This window comes from Oncorhynchus masou, chromosome 9, assembly GCF_036934945.1.
Source record: "Oncorhynchus masou masou isolate Uvic2021 chromosome 9, UVic_Omas_1.1, whole genome shotgun sequence".
In the NCBI taxonomy this organism is placed as follows: domain Eukaryota; kingdom Metazoa; phylum Chordata; class Actinopteri; order Salmoniformes; family Salmonidae; genus Oncorhynchus; species Oncorhynchus masou.
In genome coordinates, this window is record NC_088220.1 from 52,184,101 (window position 1) to 52,207,081 (window position 22,981).

Genomic DNA, 22,981 nt, shown 5'->3' on the forward strand with positions numbered 1-22,981 from the left:
AGCTATTTTACATCATGCAAATAACCCAAGAAGGTGTTCAAGTCTAAGAAACGTAATTATATTACAGTAATTCAATACGAAATACAACGCTCACTCCTTTTTTCACCATTACAGTGAGAGTGGATGAGATGTCAGTCATGACACTTGATTTGCTGTATGGCCATGACTTTGGTAGCAGAGCTTGGCCAGATCATCTTTCACAGTCTATGATACTCAGGACATGACTAAGTTCTGATAAGTCAGGCCTGTTTGGTGGCTCATAGTGTTAGTACAGCAACAGAGTTTAGGTGGCCTCTCTCTCTCTAGTACAGAACCGGGCAGCCTAGTCTCTTATCTGTGAGATTAATAACAGGAAAAGTAGGGGTCATTTCCACCATTGCTGGGGGGTTCAGGCCCGAAACAGGCCGTTCTCGCTCAGTAAAAATCTAACGGGAGTCCTGACAGTTGCTTCTCTCTCACTGCGCTGTGATTGGCCAGTCCAGGGCCATACAGAGAGCCCTGTGACCTCTGACCTCTCTCCAGGGTGCTAAGCTGCCAACTTTCGACGGGAGTTAGAGGAAGCGATTTATCCTCCTGGGGTTCAAGATCCTGCACACACAGCAGCTAGAAAGAGAAAGGTGAGAAAGGGGACTCCATCTTCAGTTTCCAGAGTAAACATAAAATAAAGGGGGATTTCAACATAATGGGATTGTTTTTGGGCGTTACGACACCCATTATTTAAAGCCAGTATTCTTTAGACTCAATACGAAACTAACATGATAGGACAATGACCTTAGGAAATGAACAGGAAATGGTCATACAAGCACATTATAAGCCTCAATGTCAAAACAAAAGTGAGTTCACGATCAACAGGTTTGAAGTGAATGGGTGTAGGTGAAAGAAAGGGACTTTGTTAGGTCCAATTAGGGTTGAAGTGGGAATTCAACTTCCATACGGTTGGACTTGTGTGGTGACACACGGCAGGAACCACATCTGCCCTCTACCTCGATAAGAATTGAAATGACATTTAGACATACAGTATATCCTACAGTAACCTTGCCTGCCTTTGATTATGACCTCTTTTAAACTGGTTTGGCTGCTGGCAATCCCCCTCCTCTTTGACAGGTGCATAGATATCAGAACACAGGAAGCCATTGTTCGTCACGTCTGATATGAGTGTCACATATTTCCGTTGGGATAGAATATACAATTCCACGGGCTTGCAGAGATGGCAACTCTGATTAAAATCCTCTCCCAGTGCGTTTCTCAGCTTGTCCATAGCATGCACAGAAACATACAGTACGCACCCACGTAGCGAAGATGCACACACACACACCGCCAGTACTGACCCAACATCTAAGTGATCTTTGACAAAACACCCGGTTTATCTCAAGAGCCTCTGCACAGCGGATTAGGCAACACATATTTATCTTTGAAAATAAACTGGAAATCTACCAGCAATCAGTGTTTCACTGCTTGAGAAACACATGTTGGGAAAGCAGACAGTGAGTTCTCCATATTTGGGATGTTTTTGGCACTTAAGGTGCCAGATTACCTTGAATACACACAGAACGTTTGACTACTAGCCCTTTCAAATGACCTAGTGTCCTCAGGGGTGGAATGTCATTCATATTTTTCAGAATTTGAGAATTAAAAAACTTGTTTTTTTACCTCCGTAAATCCAATGTTTCTATTTTGTTATATTTCAGTCTTCTGTGATGTATAAAGTATTATATTGGGATGCAAACTCCAAATGGAATACACTTGGTACTGGTACAGGTGTTTTATATGATTTAAGCCCATAACCATGTGTGTGACGTGTATACTTTTATTTCAAAGTAGATTTGTTGTAGACTACCAAGAAACACTTTGTGTGACTCGGATTTAGCCCACTGCAGTGAAAGGTTAAGTAGCCTCTCTCTTCCAAAACGGATAAGGTAGGACACACTGTACAGTATTATTGTTATTTATTTATTTGACCTTTATTTAACTAGGCAAGTCAGTTAAGAACAAATTCTTATTTTCAACGACGGCCTAGGAACAGTGGGTTAACTGCCTGTTCAGGGGCAGAATGACAGATTCGTACCTTGTCAGCTCGGAGGATTTGAGCTTGCAAGCTTCCGGTTACTAGTCCAACACTCTAACCACTAGGCTACCCTGCCGCCCCTCTAAGCTGACTATTATGAAGCTGTTGAAGCCTCACAATCATCATGCCCTTGCTATTGCTACAGTAACGCTCCCTGTCCCCATCTGTAGTGTAGCAGCAGCCCCACTTGGCCTTGACCTTCAGTCATTTCAGCACAAACAAGACAGGAATTCAGAGAATGCGCTCGTGGAGCAAAGGCCCTGGCGGCTGCTGTGTTGGCCACTGGCCATCTCCCCAGACGCAACTGAAGACCACCAGCAAGACGGGAGAAAAGAGCCCCAATCCGACAGCTTCCTGCATGAATGTGTATAGCCTCAGCGCACGCAGGCAAAACAGGATGCATGTTGAACAATAACAAGAGGCAGTGGAGGCTGGAGGACAGAATAGGTGGGAAGTGGTCCGTACGAATGGGTAGAAGTTAATGACGCTGCTGTTGAGTGGGTTACCTTAGAAATAGAACCATTAGAACCATGGAAATTTGACTACATCGTCATGGGTGGTACACTCAACATGGCCGCCAACCCACCCATCATGAAATGTTGACTTGAAAGTGGATATCCATGAGAGTAATACAATTTCTATGATTTCAGCTACTTGGTTTGGGATGCACTGAGATGGTATGCCATGGTAAGGAGGTATCCTACAATGGATTTGATGCGATTTCATCACCGAACAAGGATATCGAATCCTTTTTGACTTCCTTTGCATATTCATCTCTCACACTGATCATTATGTGGGATGAGTTACTACATTTCCAATAGCCATGTTCCTGCTGTATTTCAGAAAGTAATATACCACGTGAATGTGACGTTCAAGGGTGGAAACAAGGGACAGAGTAGGCGTTTGTTCTCTGATCCACTGGGATACTTTGCTGCTTGTTCCAGACATAAGGTGCGTACATATCTGAGAGATTAATAAGCATATCCACTCAGTTTTGAGAACTCTCATATATGATTTTTTTTATGCTATTGTGGCGATAATTAAACATGGCTATGCAGCTCAATGCAGTAACTTGCTTCACTATATCTCTACGGTAGAACACAGAGGAATGCGACACTATTTGTTTTCACTCCCATGCCAATAGGAAGTGTAATTTTCTTTGTCTCCTATCTCCTCTCGTCCTTTTCTCCTCCACCAAAGGGGCTCACTTTCTTTTCCACCTCTGCTGAAACAAACCGCTCCCGAGTGGTGCCGTGCTCCAAGGCACTGCATCTCAGTGCTAGAGGCATCACTACAGACCCTGGTTTAAATCCAGGCTGTATCACAACCAACTGTTATTGGGAGTCCCATAGGGCCGCACACAATTGGCCCAGCGTTGCCTGGATTATGGTTTGGCCTGCGTAGCCTGTCATTGTCAATAAGAATTTGTTCTTAACTGACTTTCCTAGTTAAATAAATTCAAATAAAAACAGTCAGAAAAAGGAAGCTGGAGACTTGCTCTCTCTAGGAGGGGGACTACGGGAAAGAGTTTTTACCTGTCTCTATCCTGTCACTGCAGAGGGGGCCTAAAATAGGACTGGAAGAAAAACTTCCTGTTGACTCGTTTCCTGTCAGTGATAGAGGGCAACTCGGTACCCTGCACCAGCCCAGCCATCTACTCTGGCCCTATAGACCCACAGACATGGCAGATGATCATGGGCCATCCTGTGACCTAGTACAACATCCTTTGACATCAATATTGGGCCTATGACATCACACTACATCCCCCATGTCCTCTTTTGTGTGGTCATCTTATGACATGAACGGTAGGTCCCGTGACATCACGTATCACCCAGCTGTGTTGGAAATCGATGGACATCAACGATCAGCCTGTGACAGCAAATGATTTAAGTGGAATTATTATGCATTGCCACAATACAGATACCTATGCTGAAAATACGAGCCTTGCATATTTCTGTTCTACTTTGCCACTATGTCCTTGGTAACAGTTTAAATGGGCAAAGTGTCAAAGTGAAAGTGGTTCTTCCGAATAAAGGCCAAAAGATGAACAATTATTAACCCTGCGTCACTGTGTGGCTCCCGGTTTCCGTCTGTTAACAATAAAATGACCATACAGTTAATTTATTATACTGGTTCTTGAGAACAAAGGAAATCACAAGCAGGTATAGTAACCACTATGTAGAGTAAATCATTCCCTCGTAGCTCCCAGGGTGGATATGTTCAGTAAGTGGATTACTGCTCCACTGCTCCTCAGTTGGCACCAATCTGACATCTCCATATTTCCACGTGCCTTAAGTCTGGGAACCAGTGAACAGGATGAGTGACAGTGGACAGAGGGAGAACCGCCACTCTCGCCCTAGGGTCCCTAATCTGATTGTTGTAATTGAACACAAGGGATTTGCGACAGTGGCCATGTGTCCAGAGCTTTAGTTAGGATCCCAGCTAAGGATAACCTCCGTTCTCACAGAAGCAGTCTGTAGAGCCACATACTGATGTTGGTCTTGAGTGGGCACAGTATGTAGACAATGACATAAAACACTCGTGATCATCTCCAGGTATCAATCATTGATGCAACTCCTGTCGGTAGAAGCTTTCAGGTCTGAGCCATTGGAACATTATACTGCCCTGCCCCTGTCTGTGGCCTACTTATACACTGAGTGTACAAAACATTAGGAACACCTGCTCTTTCCATGACATAAACTGACCAGGTGAATCCAGGTGAAAGCTATGATCCCTCTTGACGTCACCTGTAAATCCACTTCAATCATGGTATACGAAGGGGAGGAGACAGGTTAAAGAAGGATTTGTAAGCCTTGAGACAATTGACACATGGATTGTGTATGAGTGCCATTCAGAGGGTCAATGTGTAGGACAAAAGATTTAAGTGCCGTTGAACGGAGTACGTGCCAGGTGCACCGGTTTGTGTGTGTCAAGAACTGCAACGGTGCTGTGCTTTTCACGCCTCAACAGTTTCCCGTGTGTATGAAGAATGGTCCACCGCCCAAAGGACATCCAGCCAACTTGACACAACTGTGCAAAGCATTGGAGTCAACATGGGCCAGCATCCCTGTGGAACGCTTGTGACACCTTGTCCATGCCTCGACGAATTGAGGCTGTTCTGAGGGCAAAAGGGGTTGCAACTCAATGTTAATAGATGTCCCTTATGTTTTGTACACTCAGTGTACATTGACAGGTGCCCATGCTTTTATTTTTCCTTTACAGGTCTAGGAAGAGGGTGATGGTGATGCTTGTTAATTGATTACCTGTTCAAACTTGTTAAGTATTTATTGAACCACATTATATCCTTATGAACCCTATTATTATCAATATTTACCTAATCTAATGAGATAAAAGGCTAAAAGGAAAGGTCAGATGAAATATGTACCGTGTGTCAATCATAGCAATTTATGTGTTTGCTGCTGTTGAAATCCCATTAATCCAAAAAGCATTGGATTCTAGAAAAATAGCGGTCTGTATTGAGGAACACTGAATTTAAACGGCATGCGCTCTTTAAAGAAACAATTACACACGGTTGTTTATACAGCAACATTCCTTATCGCTGCTTTGTTTGGTCATTCCGTACTCCAAGCAATCTCTTATTGCAATGGCACTGCTATCGAAGGTGTAACCCGGGGTTTTGTTTAAATATCTCAGTCGTGTTCGCATGCAGCCATGAGAGCCTCTATGTGTGGGAATGTTGTTTGCAAACTTTGTATCTACAGGTCTGTTGATTTGATAAGATTTTATTTTTCAAATAAGGCCTAACACATGAAATGGTGTAACAGATTTTATTGAACTATTCAATTATTATTGCACCAATCATTTTTAGCTTCTCGGTCTTTATGAACCCTCTGAACACAGATATCGCGACTTGGCCCTTTTGGGTGTATATCGTGGCTCTTCCACCTCAGGTGTTACAATGGTCATAAATTCCTGGTAGAAACTCCCTTTTCTGCCATGGAATATGGGGGGAAAGAAAACTCTGGGTGAACAAAGAGCTTCTCTTGCCTAATCCCCAAAATGGGGAAATTAAACAATATTTCTATTTTTGAGAATGTGGGAATGGTCCGTGGACACTTAAGGGACAGTCATGTCAAGTGTGTTTCATTTGGTGATATCATGAAGGACAGGAAACACACACAGCTGTATCTCTTAAAGTGGACATTTCCCAGCAGTCAGGTTTACATCTGAATGTTGTCTAAGATGAATGAATAAATATAAGAATACTTTTGAAAAGATAACAATGTGATTTAGACTTCTAAATGAGAATTGGTTGTTTTATGGTAACTTATGCACAGTCAGTAGCCACGCCCAGGTGTGCACAAACATGATGAGACGGCCTCTTTTCTACCCAAGTATAAAAGCCCCCGTGACGCAATTCACACCAGACCACGCAAACCCTGGTGTAAGCTAAGGTTGCAAATAGTTGAATTTCTAAGACCAGACAGCGTGAGGTGGTGGCTACACGGCTGACACATAGTTTAAAACTACAAGACCAGAAAAGTATGGAGCTGACGCTCCATGTTGAAATGGTTAAGAACTACAACTCCTCCAAAGGACAAGGCCAGCTAACATGGAGATCATTCCCACGTTGAAATGGCGAAGAAATCTACAAACTGAAGAATAATTATTCAGACTGCAGCTGTTTAAATACTTTAGTCTGGTAAACACATCTGATTCTAAGGACAATTCCAGATGGTTCTCTGAAGTATCCATTCTAACTATGACAGACTGTGACTTCTGGGGAACACAACCAGATACTTTTCGGTTGAATCTCTCCAGCAGATGAACCGGCAACCACAGAGAGAGGCAACAAGACATACGCTTGTAAATATGTAAATTGCAATTTATTTTCAAATGAGCGGTTGTTATATTCAAAGTATTAGCAATTTCTGTGAGTGTAGTTATCAGCTACGCTCTTGAACTGTCCCCACCCCCTTTCCTTTGTCTACCAAGCCGTCATATCGGTTTCGTCCACTAGGGACTTTTTCCTTGTATCATGTAGCACCCAATGTATAACTAATTGTGTGTGTAATTATGTAATTCTGTGATTGATTAAGTTAGTCAGTAAATAAATAATTTAACAAATTTGTATATCGCGGATTCATGATTTAGCTAGGGTTTGTGTAGACATCCAAGGGTTTGCGATGTTCAATAATATGACTGATGAGGTAATAATAATACATTAACACAAGACTGTACTCGATAAGATAAGAAAATATCTGAAGAGCTATATTCGGGAATTGAAACTCTATGAACAACATATTAACTTCCTAGATAATGACAGTTACATAATTAGTTTAATCATGTAATTAAATTACACGTAAGGAATTGATTTGATAAAATACAGTATTCACATTTAATGATAGTCAACGACATGACACTGATAAAGCATGGACTTGGACACAACCCGATTATTTAAACGTGGGCTGTTGATGGTGCTGCTTATAGCCCTGCCAGTGCTATTATAGTTCCCAACACAACTCAATGTGTCTGTTATTACTCCGAACACTACCACCAGGCTCTCTTGTATGTAGAGCAGTCTTTGCTTGGTGTTTCAATAGTCTCCTAAACTCTCATGTATGCTTTTGTGATTGTTAAACTATTCCAACAAACATGTTTGAATAGTTACTTCCTAGATGCAGGGAAGCTGCCGCAGGTGTAGCACACAGGCACTCTCCTTGGTATGGTCTGGATGGACCATAGCTCTGGTCCAGGGCATTAGTGCACGTTCCTTTACTAACAGTTAGTAGAGGAATGCACATGGTCACACTTTATTTGGATGGTCTGAAGATGGACTATCCGGATGGTGTGTCCTTTATTTAAAGGACGAGATCAAGCTGATCCTAACTGTTACGTACCAATTTATATCTTGCCCTGTTTATCAAGTGTTGGAAAAACTTGTAAATAATCAATTGACTGGCTGTCTTGATGTCTATAGTAATCTCTGGTATGCAATCTGGTTTCCTCTCAGGTTATGGCTGTATCACTGCAACCTTAAAGGTCCTAAATGATGTCACCATTGCCCTTGATTCTAAGCAATGTCGTGCTGCTATTTTTATTATCTTGGCAAAGCTTTTGATACGGTAGACCATTCCATTCTTGTGAGTCGGGTAAGGAATATTGGTGTCTCTGAGGAGTCTTTGGCATGGTTTACAAACTACCTTTCCCAAAGACTGCAGTGTGTAGTCAGAACATCTGCTGTCTCAGCCACTGCCTGTCACCAAAGGAGTACCCCAAGGCTCAAACATAGGCCCCACAACAACAAGCTCTCTCATCCATTTATATGCAGATGTTACAGTCTTATTGTCACGACTTCCACCGAAGGTGGCTCCTTTCCCTGTTCGGGCAACGCTCGGCAGTCGTCGTGACCGGTCTACTAGCTGCCACCAATTACTTTTCCCTTTTCTGTTGGTTTTGTCTTTATTGTTTTCACCTGTACCTTGTTTGTGGTTAATTCTGGGCTATTTAAGCCTTCAGGCCCGCATGCTTTTGTGCGGGCTTATTTTCTTTTCTGTCAGTGGAGGTTTGTGTTTTGTTCCATTACGGATTGTTTGGTGTCCCGTTTTGTGGTCATTTGTGCCTGTTGTTTTTGGCTTGACCATTTTTGGAATAAATTACAATCTTTCTGGAAGCTCTGCTCTCTGCGCCTGACTCCACACCTACTACTCCATGCTAACGTGATTGAAGCCCGCACCAAAAGCTGGAGTCAGCAGGATCAGCTGCGCCCCCCCTCCCATCTATTGAAGAGCATGTCCTCCATCACACGGCCATCCTACACTGAATCGGGACGGCGATGGACCAGATGATGGAGAGAATGGACCGATGGGAGAGGAGTGGCCTTCCTACCTCGTCTCTAGCTACTCCTCCGCCTGCTCTACCTACTTCTCCGGCGGCGTTCGGACCCAGCGCTCTTCTGCTTGCGCCCCCGAGGGAGTACGATGGAACGGCTGCCGGGTGCAAGGGATTCTTGCTCCAGCTAGAGCTGTACCTGCCTACTGTTCGCCCGACTTCTTCTGGAGAGGAAAGCGTGAGCGTCCTCGTCTCCAGTCTGACGGGCAGAGCCCTGGAGTGGGCCAACACAGACTGGGAGAGTCCAGACTCCGCAAGGGACAACTACCCCGAGTTCCCCCGCCGGTTCCGGGCCGTGTTCGACCACCCACCAGAGGGCCGAGCGGAGGGTGAACGGTTGTTCCACCTAAGGCATGAGACGAGGAGCGCGCAGGACTTCGCGCTGGAGTTTCGGACCCTGGCCGCTGGAGCGGGGTGGAACCACAGGGCCCCGATGGACCACTACCGGTGTAGCCTCCGGAAGGACGTCCGCAGGGAGCTTGCTTGTCGGGACACCACCCTCACCTTGGACGAGCTCATAGACATGTCGTTCCGACTGGACAGCCTGCTGGCTTCCTGTGGGCATCCAGAGCGGGTCCTGTTTGTTCCACCCCCCAGCCCTACCGCTCCAACACCCATGGAGTTAGGGGGGGCCGTATCTAGGGGAACCGGAGGAGGAGGCTCCTACTGCACCAGTTGTGGTCAGGGAGGGCACACTGCAGATCGGTGCTGGAGGAGCTCGTCTGGGAGTCGAGAGGGCAGGCAGAGCACTTCTTGGATACCCCAGGTGAGTCAGCACCAGACTCACCCAGAGCTCCCTGTTGGTCACATGTTCATACTAATCTATTTTCCTGAGTTTCCCCCCTCTTTCCAGCATATGGCGCTAGTCGATTCAGGTGCAGCTGGGAACTTTATGGATTGTGGACTCGCTCTTAGTTTAGGGATTCCTCTGATGCCGATAGGCGAACCCTTCCCCGTGCACTCCCTAGATAGCTGACCGTTTGGGTCAGGGCTGGTCAGGGAGGCCACGGTTCCACTGGACATGCTAACGCAGGGGAGTCATAGGGAGCGGATTAGTCTCTTCCTTATTGATTTTTTCGAGGAAGCTTGGTCCGGTGGAGAGAAACTATGACGTGGGGGACCGAGAGCAGTTGACTGTGGTAAAAGCTCTGAAGGTGTGGAGACATTGGCTTGAGGGGGCTAAACACCCTTTTCTCATCTGGACTGACCACCGTAATCTGGAGTACATCCGGGCAGCGAGGAGACTGAATCCTCGTCAGGTAAGGTGGGCCATGTTTTTCACCAGATTTAGGTTCACCATCTCCTATAGACCAGGTTCCCTTAACACTAAGGCCAGCGCGCTGTCCCGTCTCTATGACACAGAGGAGCGGTCCATCGATCCTACTCCCATACTTCCAGCTTCATGTCTGGTGGCACCGGTGGTATTGGAGGTAGACGCGGACATCGAGCGGGCGTTACGGTTGGAACCAGCGCCCCCACAGTGTCCAGCGGATCTTCAGTACGTGCTGCATGGTGTTCATGACAAATTTATTCGGGGCCCATACACTACCCTCTTCAGGTCATCTGGGAATTGGGAAGACAGTGCGGGGTCTTAGGGGGAGGTACTGGTGGCCCACTTTAGCGAAGGACGTGAGGTTTTATGTCTCCTCCTGTTTGGTGTGCACTCAGAGTAAGGCTCCTAGACACCTGCCTAGAGGGAAGTTACAGCCCCTCCCCGTTCCACAACGGCCTTGGTCACATCTGTTGGTGGATTTTCTCACCGACCTTCCCCCGTCTCAGGGGAACACTACGATCCTGGTCGTTGTGGATCGGTTTTCGAAGTCCTGCCGTCTCCTCCCGTTGCCCGGTCTCCCTATGGCCCTGCAGACTGCGGAGGCCCTGTTTACCCACGTCTTCCGGCACTACGGGGTGCCTGAGGACATCGTGTCTGATCTGGGTCCCCAGTTCACGTCCCGAGTTTGGAGGGCGTTCATGGAGCATCGGGGGTCTTGATCAGCCTGACCTCGGGTTTTCACCCTGAGAGCAATGTGCAGGTGGAGAGAGTGAACCAGGATGTGGGTAGGTTTCTGCGGTCGTATTGCCAGGACCGGCCAGGAGAATGGGCGAGGTAGGTCCCATGGGCGGAGGTGGCTCTAAGCTCACTCCGCCACTCCTCCACGAACATGTCGCCTTTCCAGTGCGTGTTGGGCTACCAGCCGGTCCTGGCACCGTGGCATCAGAGCCAGACCGAGGCTCCTGCGGTGGAGGAGTGGGTGCAGCGCTCAAAGGAGACCTGGAGAGCCGCCCAGGAATCTCTCAAACAGGCTGGTGGGCGGTAGAAGAGGAGCGCTGACCGCCACCGCCGTAAGGCCCCCGTGTTCGCACCGGGGGACTGGGTCTGGCTCTCGACCCGAAACCTGCCCCTCCGCCTGCTCTGCCGGAAGTTGGGGCCGCGGTGTGTGGGGCCATTTAAAGTCCTGAAGAGGATAAACAAGGTGTGTTATAGGTTACAGCTCCCTTCTTACTATCGCATTAACCCCTTGTTTCATGTGTCTCTCCTCAGACCGGTGGTAGCTTGTCCCCTGCAGGAAGGTGAGGTGCCGGAGGTCCCTCCGCCCCCTCTGGACATCGAGGGGTCCCCGGCATACATGGTACAATCCATTCTGGACTCTAGACGCCAGTTGAGGGGCCTGTAGTACCTCGTGGATTGGGAGGGTACTTTCCCGGAGGAGAGGTGCTGGGTACCGAAGGAGGACATCTTGGATCCATCACTGCTGAGGGATTTCCACCGCCTCCATCCAGATAGCCCTGCGCCTCACCCTTTGGGTCGCCCTTGAGGCCGGTGTCGGCACGCTGTGGGAGCCGCACTTCAGGGGGGGTACTGTCACGACTCCTCTCCCTGTTCGGGCGGTGCTCGGCGGTCGTCGTCACCGATCTACTAGCTGTCACCGATTACCTTTCCCTTTTCTGTTGGTTTTGCCTTTATTGTTTTCACCTGTACCTTGTTTGTGGTTAATTCGGGGCTAGTTAAGCCTTCAGGCCCGCCTGGTTTTGTGAGGCTTATTTTATTTTTCTGTCAGTGGAGGTTTGTGTTTTGTTTCATTACAGATTGTTTGGTGTCCTGTTTTGTGGTCATTTGTGCCTGTTGTTTTTGGCTTGACCATTTTTGTAATAAATTACATCATTTCTGGAACCTCTGCTCTCTGCGCCTGACTCCACACCTACCACTCCTAGCTAACGTGACACTTATACTCTGCTGGCCCCTTCCCGGATGATGTGTTAAATGCTCTACAACAAAGTTTTCTTAATGTTCAACAAGCTTTTTCTGCCGTAACCCCTGTTCTGAACACCTCTAAAACAAAGGACATGTGGTTTGGTAGAATAATGCACATAGCTGATGTTTTGGAGGGGTCGGAGGTGTTGCTGTGTTGGAGTAGCCAAGGCGAATTTACCACTTCTGTTGAAGAGATCTTCATACCGCGCGCGCCACAAGGAAGATAACACCTGTCAGTAATCATCCGAAACAAAGTGTAGAGTAGGGCAATATATTTAAAAAACATTCCATGTTCTAGATCTTGGGATTGGGTTTTCCTGTGGCCTTGGTCTCAACAGTTCTTTAAGGCATAACCACGGCCGTAAACTTGGGCATATAACCTACTCTGCCAATTAAGCCTACAGTATGCAAGCAGTAAAGAAACAACTTTTGAGTTAATAACAACTGTATAAATTAGATATTGATGATTGATCTAACATAAACCAGGTAATTCATATAAGTAGCCTAATGCAATGAAATGATCTTTAACTTGTGCATATGGGGCATGACAAGAGTTTAAAAACTAAATACTAAATACCTAATTGGCATGTGGATCCTGATTCTCAGGACAACATATTTCTAAATATAGTTCAACCAGTATAACTCTGACAATGTGGGAATCATCTAAATTGCACAGTTTTTGCAATTAGTGGTTCTTATCAAAACAACAACAATAAACAGCATATATTTAGATAAGACTAGATAGGCCACAGTCAGATGTGACACGATAAGGTGAACCACACGTTCACCCTTTGGTCTTGGAGAACAGTGAAGCACTACGAGTTGATATCAAGCAGCGTAAAGTTCCTTGTAATTACCCTGTTTGTTCTACGCCTTACATAAACAAACACTTTGGTGATTTTCTCCCACGAAATGCTGTCATGAAATAGATGGCCACTGAGGGGAATCATCTATTTAGGCGTTTGGAGTGTGTTTCAGAACTGAGGACATAGCAAACCAAAACAAACCATGTACCGTAATGGCCTCTTGCATGTTATGAAATGTAACCCAGTATGATCATTCAATCTAAGTCCTAGTATCCTTTCTGTTCCAATGACCATTCAAAGAATCGTTCTTCATCTCCTCACCTGTCTTCGCCTGTCCTCAGCTAGCTCACACATAGCCCTGAGTTTTAGAAGCACACCTCTGCAATATGCAACCAGTCAGAGATGGAGAGATAGAGGTCAGAGTGCATCCATCATTGAGATTATTCCTTGGAAAGACATCGCCCACAGGCGAAGTGTTGTCACCGAGCTCCTTGATATCTCAGTTTTCTCTCTGACTGTACTACTAACTTTCCGCTATTCTCTCTTTACCATGGTGTCACAGTGAAGAAATCGCACACCAAAGCGCTGCTCCCTTTGCAGGTAGATACTGAGATATGCATAAAGGTGTGCACACCCACATTTATTTTCTGTGTCGGGAAAGGTTGATTATATTACGTGTCAATAAACTGCATAAAGGTTGCGAAAACAGGTATTTTACATCTATTAATGGTTAAACATCATTAATAGATATAACATACTGTAATATTCCTCAAAGCTATCTGGTTCACCACATAGCTTTAATAGTGGTTTAATGACTGGGACGGCTTAATGACTGTGACGGCTTGCAGGGCATTTATGTTGACATTGTGGCTGGAAAATCCAATACTTGTAAGGGTCTTCCCAGAAAAGGGAAGGGAGGGGGGATCTTATCACAATGCAAATTTGTAACTTATCGTAGAAAACAGGAAGTAATGTGTTGCTGACTCAAAATCCAGAAATCGTTTATGTGAGACCAAGACACTGTGTCACTGTGCTTGTAAATATCCATTAAACATGACATGACTTAAACATTAAAGGTTAAATACCGTGCCACACTGAAAACATTCAGCCTCATAGTGAAACTGAGATGCAGAGGATTATAGCTTAGCATAAAGTCTGTCTTGCATAGTAGAAGTCGGAAGTTTATATACACCTTAGACAAATACATATAAACTCAGTTTTTCACAATTCCTGACATTCAATCCTAGTAAAAAAGTCCCTGTCTTAGGTCAGTTAGGATCACCACTTTATTTTAAGAATGAGAAATGTCAGAATAATAGTAGAGAGAATAATTTATTTCAGCTTTTATTTCTTTCATCACATTCCCAGTGGGTCAGAAGTTTACATACACTCAATTAGTATTTGGTAGCATTGCCTTTAAATTGTTTAACTTGGGTCAAACGTTTCAGGTAGCCTTCCATAAGCTTCCGACGATAAGTTGGGGGAATTTTGGCCCATTCCTCCTGACAGAGCTGGTGAAACTGAGTCAGGTTTTTAGGCCTCTTTGCTCGCACATGCTTTTTTAGTTCTGCACACACATTTTCTATAGGATTGAGGTCAGGGCTTTGTGATGGCCATTCTAATACCTTGACTTTGTTGTCCTTAAGCCATTTTGCCACAACTTTGGAAGTATGCTTGGGGTCATTGTCCATTTGTAAGTCTCATTTGTGACCAAGCTTTAACTTCCTGACTGATGTCTTGAGATGTTGCTTCAATATATTGACATAATTTTCCATCCTCATGAAGCCATCTATTTTGTGAAGTGCACCAGTCCCTCCTGCAGCAAAGCACCCCCACGTGATGCTGCCACCCTTGATCTTCACGGTTGGGATGGTGTTCTTCGGGATGCAAGCCTCCCCCTTTTTGATCCAAACATAACCATGGTCATTATGGCCAAACAGTTCTATTTTTGTTTCATCAGACCTAAGGACATTTCTCCAAAAAGTACAATATTTGTCCCCATGTGCAGTTGCATAACGTAGTCTGGCTTTTTTATGGTGGTTTTGGAGCAGTGGCTTCTTCCTTGCTGAGCGGCCTTTCAGATTGTGTCGATATAGGACTCGTTTTACTGTGGATATAGATACCTTGTACCTGTTTCCTCCAGCATCTTCACAAGGTCCTTTGCTGTTGTTCTGGGATTGGTTTGCACTTTTCGCACCAAAGTATGTTGATCTCTAGGAGATAGAATGCGTCTCCTTCCTGAGCGGTATGACGGCTGTGTGGTCCCATGGTGTTTATACTTGCGTACTATTGTTTGTACAGATGAACATGGTACCTTCAGATGTTTGGAAATTTCTCCCAAGGATGAACCAGACTTGTGGAGAGGTCTACAATTGTTTTATTTTTTTATTTTCCCATGATGTCAAGCAAAGAGGCACTGAGTTTGAAGGTAGGCCTTGAAATACATCCACAGGTACACCTCCAATTGACTCAAATTATGTCAATTAGCCGATCAGAAGCTTTTATAGCCATGACTTAATTTTCTGGAATTTTCCAAGCTGTTTAAAGGCACAGTCAACTTAGTGTATGTAAACTTCTGACTCACTGGAATTGTGATACAGCAAATTACAACTGAAATAATATGTCTGTAAACAATTGTTGGAAAAAGTTATTGTGTCATGCACAAAACAATAATTTGTTAACAAGAAATTTGTGGAGTGGTAGAAAAACGAGTTTTAATGACTCCAACCTAAGTGTATGTAAACTTCCGACTTCAACTGTATACCTGTTTTAATAGGACTAAATGTCCAATGAAATCCCTATGGTATGCTTGAATAGTTACACAGTGCCATAGGTAACGATAGTATGGCATAACTAAACAGATGTGGAACAACATTACTTATTAATGTGGCCAAATGTATTCATTAGGTCTGGGTTAAGTATGTTTCCTTCAGCAACTTGTTACGGGAATATTTTAGCAATCTGAGTTCTCCTAGGAGAAGGAAGTCTTTGCAGGAAATCTGAGAGTCTCAGTTTCAGTCCTGTTACATGTTCCTTCAGGAGAACCATCGCTCAACAACACCACTTTAGCAACGTTTTAACACCTGTTGCCCTGGGCTTTCTTCCTTTCCCCCATCCACTGTTAGACTGGAAAGAGTCTGGTGAGTCAATGCCGACCGAGTCATAGAGGAAGTTAAACCGGAAGTTATTGTTTAGTCTTCTGAGACATTGCAAACACATTTGTTTTTTGGTTCCTATCCGTATCCCGTAATTACTACTTATTGTAAGCCACAGCTCTGATTGGAGCGCGTTTACATAAAGAAACCAGTTTCATCTGAAGGGACTTGGAAAATCCCTCTCGTAAAGGTGGGTTGTTTTTTTTAAATAGGTTGATGTGTAGATAAAGGAAGAGATGTTTTCATGCCTCTTTATGGAAGTACGTTTTTGTGGCTTCGGTAGCCTCCCACTGTTAGATGTGGCTGACTGTATACCTCATCAAGTCAGATGCCTAATCATAAGAAACTCACATACACTAACTCAAGAAAATATCAAGACCTACGGCTGGGTTCAATCCGTATCGCTGATGTTCAGCGCTCACGCCCTATTGAGATGTAAAAGTTCATTTTTAGATTTGAGCCGACACATGCAGCGTTTACCCGTGAATGCGGTCTCCGCTAACGCGGGAACATTGCCTTTAACTTTTATCACCCTGTAAAGCAGCTCTTCAGTGCTACGGATTGAAACCAGACCCTAGTACATGCAAGCCTACCTACACTTCCCCTTTGTCATCCATATGTAAGCCATTATCTCCACTGTTTACTTGGTCGATGCTTTCATGAAGTATAGGTTTTTCCAGACTTGATGGTAAAAGTTGTGACTGTAAATGCATTTTTCACATAGTAAAAGTAACATACATGACCAAGTTTTTGACATACAGTGACCACCCACAGGGCACAGACGTGAATCCAACGTCTGTTCCACATCGGTTGAACATAAATTCATTGAAATGACGTGGAAGCAATGTTAATTGTGTCCAAAAGCCCCAAACAGGAAAAACCTGTGTAGTTTACGATAGATACACAGTGTGACTCATTACCAAGGAACATTGTGGTTTCCCGGCACTATGATCAAGGGACAAATACCTTTGCTCATCGTCAGATCTCAACTCACGTCGGCCACATGCTAGGTGCACAAATACCCAATGATGTGGACGGGATTGTAGGGGCTTCTTCGGCCACATTGAGGACCTGTCTTTGAGAATGTGTCGAAACATTTACAGAAACATTGAGACATCCAAATGAGAGCAACAAACATGAATATCAGTACTATGCTGACTTGGTGCAACCCAGACATGGGAAATGCAAGGAATGTCCGTGTATTGGATGAAGAACTGTTGCTATTTACTCAGATATATAGTGGTTACGGATGAGTAGATCATTAGCTTAGTAATTCAATCTGGCCCATGGTAGAGAGCTTACTTGGAAAAGGGCCTAATCAGACCGGAAATTTCTGGAATGAAATAGATCACTGGAAGTCTGAGGCCGTTTTACAGTGAAGTTAAACATGGTGCAATGCTGGTCAGTAGCCTTTCTTCTCTTTGAGGATTGTTTCATTCCTGCCTAATACATTATTCACACAACAACAATTAAGTGATTAGAAAATCAGAAGGAAATGGGCTTTGCACGCTAGTTTGCCCTTTAGTGGAGAACAACCCATGCCACAGAAAGCTAGATAGTGGTAAAACCAATGATGTGCGCATAAATCATTGGTTTAAACAGACTGAACCAAAACTATAGGAGCAACACAGCTTTTGCTGTCTCTCCCATTGGGTTCCAAACGTAACTAATTTGGAACCCAAATTCCTGTGGGGAAACATGGGCGTAACTCCACCCCCCCCATCTCCACCACCATCACCCCCAAACCCACCCATCTTCCAACACACACCTCCCGTTCTGCAGTAGGCCAGTGTGGTGGAAGGGAGGTGGGTTGGCAGTGACAGTGCTCCAGCAATTTGCGCAATTAGGGTCAGGGCAGGGGCTGTCAGCCCCCAGTGCAGCGCGGGGAGAGTCCATGTCAGCCTGCTCCTCGCTAATGAGCCGAGCGCCTTCCATTCAGACGCTCAGTAATTAAGAGCTGGTCCTATTCCAAGAAACGCTCTTCTCCCCCGCCATCTGTCAGCGTGGCAAGCAAGGAGCCCGCTTCGTATTGTTCTCTCCTCAGCTCTATTATGCATCAGTTTCTTTAACACTTTTTAAGCGCCAACTTCCAAATGAGAAGAGGAATCTCAGCCTGGCACTGAACCGTCCCCCTCAGAGAGGGGGTAGCTGGGTTTGGACCCATCACAGTTATGTTAAGCACTTTGACTTTGAGGTGCGTTTGTGTTGAGGAAGGAGGAGTCGTTTTATAATCCATCGTTTGGCACAGGGGAGAGAAACTTCTTCAAACTGGGAAATGAGTGTAAACACGCAACCCTGCCCAACCCCCTCCCCAGCAGCGCCTCTCTCACAACCACTTCAAGGACTTTCCTCCTCTCCTCCTTGCCTCCTCTCCTCTCACCTTTCTTCTCCTTTCCTCATCTCCCCTTTCTCTCTTCCTTTTCTCTTCCTCTCTTCTCTCCTCCTGTCCTTCCCTCTCCTCTCTTCCTCTCTCCCCTCAGTGAGGGCCCTGTCTGTCACAGATGGGCCATGCTCCAGGGCATGTCTTGATTAAAAGGGCTTCCACAGTGTTCAACACCCAGGGTCTCAGTCCTGAGTTCTGGAGAGCCACCTCCCTTCCCACCTGGTGGCCTCAGTGCCCCTCTACCATTCCATTTAGCTCCCTTCTGTTATATGAAAATGTAATCATTAGCCGGGGGGGTTGTCTCCTTAAGAGCCCCAGGAACCCCCCGGCCTCAACTCGTGCCTCCCATGGCTGCCCTTTCATCTGGATGGCAATATTAATTAGCCAGAACTGCTCAGTGCATTGTGGGGACAGGGTGGTGTCTGATGGGCCTCAGGATGGTGGATGGGGTTTTGAATTTAGTTTGTTGTAAATTGTAGTTTAGACATGCTGTCCCAAGACAAGCTGGTGGATCTTTATGGTGTGTTATGGTTGTGGTTTTGGAGTGTGCTCCGTATCCTGGTGGCCTTGGAGTGTGCTCTGTATCCTGGTGACCTTGGAGTGTGGCCTCAAGTAAAGAAAGTAAAAGGGGATCTTGTTTGGACAAGGCACTGATATGTCTGAGGTGAGGTTTTGGAGATAGGTAGTTGTAGCAGAGCCTGTGTCTGTCGCATTGAGTCTGGTCTCTCCTGCACTCCACTGGCCCGGAATGTTCTCCCTTCATTATCAGCCTGCCCCAGCCCAGCAGGACACCCCTTCCTCAGCTCCAAGTCACTCCCCCACGCAGCCCCAGTCTCAGCCGCACAGATGAGGGGGGAGACAGACAGGCCAACAGACTCTCTCTCCAGCCAAGGTTAATTGACCCAGTTTGCGGCTGAGCATACTTGAGACATAGCGGGTGTCCCCTGCTCAAGTTGCATGGCGGGAGTTGGCCAAGGATGGCGCCTAGACGTGTGAGGGCGCCAGCGAGGACCACCAACAGAGGGAAAGGATGTGGAGCACCCTGGTGGAGCGCCATCCTCTTGCATAATGCATTATTATTTACCCATATTAATTTTGGCCATTGATTTTGGCTAATCAAAGGGTAGCCTATCATTTAGACATATTGAATTTTAACTGTGAGGTATTTTTCTCATTGTTATTGAATTCTCAGGAAATGCAGGGGGTGTGAAGAAGACAACCGGCTGACAACCTGGAATGACACTAAACGTTGAACTGCGCTTCCTGTTTTTTTAAAGTAAGATAACATCATTTCTATGCTTAACCTGCCATGACATACAGGACAATTGAAAATGTTGTAGCTTTCCAGTTCAGACAGACTGAGATGGCTCTCTGCCTGTGGTGCCTTTAGTTGACCTTCCCAGTCACTCAGACTGGGGATGGTGTTTACAAGTCTTTTATCATCCATGGCAGAGCAGGGGTCAAAGTTCAAATAGCCAGCAAAGCTTTATTCTCACCCAATTGGCACACTGCCCAACCAAGTCTCTGACATGCTTTCACTTTCATTGTTTGTGGCACCAAGGACAAAACCGCCCCGATAGAACGTTTGTGGAAATTACTCAAAAAGAGAGAGGTGGGCTTTCCTCAGTCCTCTTTTATCTTGTTTTTTTCACTGTCATGCTCTCTTCTTCTGTTAATCTGTTCTCTGCAGTTAGAAGTTCCAGTCAAAGCTGGTTATTCCTTGCCCATTAAAGAGCCATTCATCTTAATTAATTTGAAGGTTAAACACAACAAATGGCCAAACAAAGTTGCCCATGGGTGACTTATCGTCGGCTGGAATAAATTTGAATATTTTTGTTAATGTGTCACCTTGTCAGTGACCCGTAGCACATGTCCTGAAACGGAACCTAAGAGCCGAGATAGTTTCACTTCGCTGGCTGGTATCAGAAAGTGAGATTCAAAAGGTGTGGATTATAGGAAAGAAGAAATATAGAACAGAAATGAAAGACAAACATGGAATCATCTCCTATCATAGAATAAACATTGTGAAAGAATCTATAAATACTTTATCTATGGTGGTGAACGACTATCGGCACAGAACAACGCATGCCTGTCAAGAGTCCAGACTGCTCAGTTTACTGTACTACAGCTAGGTCAACACTACTTTTTTTTATTCTGCGAAGTTATACTGAAGGCAACTCACTCCTTTGGCCATTTGAAATACTCTTGATTTATTACTAAGCTCTGACTTACTGGTCTCCATTAAGATAAACAAACTGTAAGTGGTGAAAAAGGAGATGTTATCTGGGAAAAATTCCAGCTCTTAAAAATGAAGAGCCTGCCATATGTAGAAGCTGCTTACTTGTGTAACAATAATAATACGCATTTTTATAAGCCCAGGACTCAATCTGAGGCATGTTATATGTGTTAAATATGTTACATGTTATACACTGTGCTAAATTTGAGTCTGACTTCTTCTTTGTGCGTATGTGTGTGCGCGTCTAGTCTGGAGGAGACAGACTGTAACGGTTTTCTTTTGGTGAAGGAGAGGTGGACCAAAACACAGCGTGGTGATTATTCATGTTTAATTTAAAAAGACACTATACATGAATAAACTAACAGAAACATGAAACCTCAACCCAGCCCTATCTGGTGCAAACACAGGGACAGGAACAATCACCCACAAAACCAACACCAAACAGGCTACCTAAATATGGTTCCCAATCAGAGACAATGACTAACACCTGCCTCTGATTGAGAACCATATCAGGCCAGACATAGAAATAGACAAACAAGACATCCAACATAGAATGCCCACTCAGATCACACCCTGACCAAACAAAACATAGAAACATACAAAGCAAACTATGGTCAGGGTGTGACACTGACGTGTTAACATCTAGTGAATCACCCTGCATGTTCACCTCTGCCACCAATGAGGAATTGAACAAAGTAGAAGAAAAACACTAGCTGTCTCACTCTCGCTGAGCGGAGAGCACCGATTGGACCACTCTGTCACTCTTACTTCCTAACTCTCTGTACATTCCAACATGGAAGGAATGTCCAGCTCCATCCAGTGTGTCTTAGTGCTGTGGCTCCTGAGTGAGTGACTTGCCACATATGGTCTATGTTAACAACTAACGATAGAACAAGACATGGGGAGCAGCTTGCTAATGTCTCTCTTTGGCACTTGGGAGTGTGATCATGAGGGCTGAGGTATTTTCTGTCTGGCTGCCTTGGCATGGAGCCCTGGGCTTGACAATCACAACTTGTCAGTCATCCTGGTTACATCTCTCATATTTACATGTGTTATTACTCTACTATTTGGTTGAATGAAGGTGACCTGAATTATTATACCAAACTAATTTTGGGGCATGACAGCAGCAGTGGAGTGGACGGATTTGATGTCTATTTCATGTGAGACACATCACATTGCATATCCAGCCTTATAAACGCCTTTCTTTTCCAGAGAAACATGATTCAGCTACAAAGGAAACATGTTTATTTATGATAGATGTTTGTGGACAGAACAAAATACATTGATTTGTTTGTTTTGCTATTAGTCTTGACATTTGGTGTAAGTAGGCCTACTAAAATGTTCTTGTTGTTGGCAGCAATCTTTCTAGCCCACAAATGCTTTTAATGGTTCAAATGTAAAGGTCAGCAAAGAGAATGATTCAAGTCTTGGGCTATTTAAATACATGAGTAAGGCAAGCATCACAGCTGCCAGTATTGTAAACAAATTCAAACCGTTGCTGACAAATGATCATCTATTTTTATTTACCCTTTATTGAACTAGGCAAGACGACGCTGGGCCAATTGTGCGCCGCCCTATGAGACTCCCAATCGCGGCCAGTTGGGATACAGCCTGGAATCAAACCAGGGTCTGTAGCGCCACTCGGGAGAAAGGATCCATGATGCACAAATGGTATGTTTTTGTTGATGAAGAGAAAGACCCTTCATTTTGTTCATGTGGAAACCTGTTGCCTAGAAGTTATATAAATATGAATAATTCTGAACCCCATTATAGATCGGGATTTTATAGCACCAGGTTCATTCAGAAGGAACAGTTTTTGAGTCCCATGGACTATTATCTAATAACGGTTTTGGAAAAATAGTATGCAGGAAATACAGAGCAGTTCACTGACTCATGATACACAAACCAGCTTTCCAACTGATAGCTGATAACGGTCAGAGCTGACCCATACTAGAACTACACTACTCACAATGCACACATTGTCCACCTTAGTAGTAGCCTCTGTTTCCTTGCTATCTGAAAGGGATGGTGCCATCTAGTGTCAAAGGACCACTATAACAACGTCTGCAAAGCATGTTTGATTTGCCTGTAATACATTTTATTGGACAGTATAGTGATGGTCAGGCTACTCAGGAGCATAAAGGCTAGTAGAATATTATGATCATCAGGTTAAAGATTCCATTATGTAATGGATTAGTGTAAGTAGCAAGCTATTAGGGATGATTTAAGGA

General features: G+C 44.8%; 2 long non-coding RNA genes across 2 annotated transcripts; both read left to right on the forward strand.

The window, feature by feature from the left end:
* The first annotated feature begins 2,520 nt into the window (after window positions 1-2,520).
* Window positions 2,521-12,089, forward strand: LOC135545246 (uncharacterized). Its single transcript, XR_010456432.1, has 3 exons — window positions 2,521-2,752; window positions 2,909-3,016; window positions 11,460-12,089. It is a non-coding gene; the product is annotated as an uncharacterized LOC135545246 (long non-coding RNA).
* A 4,110-nt stretch (window positions 12,090-16,199) lies between these two features.
* On the forward strand, window positions 16,200-22,385 carry LOC135546165 (uncharacterized). Its single transcript, XR_010456549.1, has 3 exons — window positions 16,200-16,321; window positions 19,707-19,790; window positions 22,293-22,385. It is a non-coding gene; the product is annotated as an uncharacterized LOC135546165 (long non-coding RNA).
* Window positions 22,386-22,981: the final 596 nt, after the last annotated feature.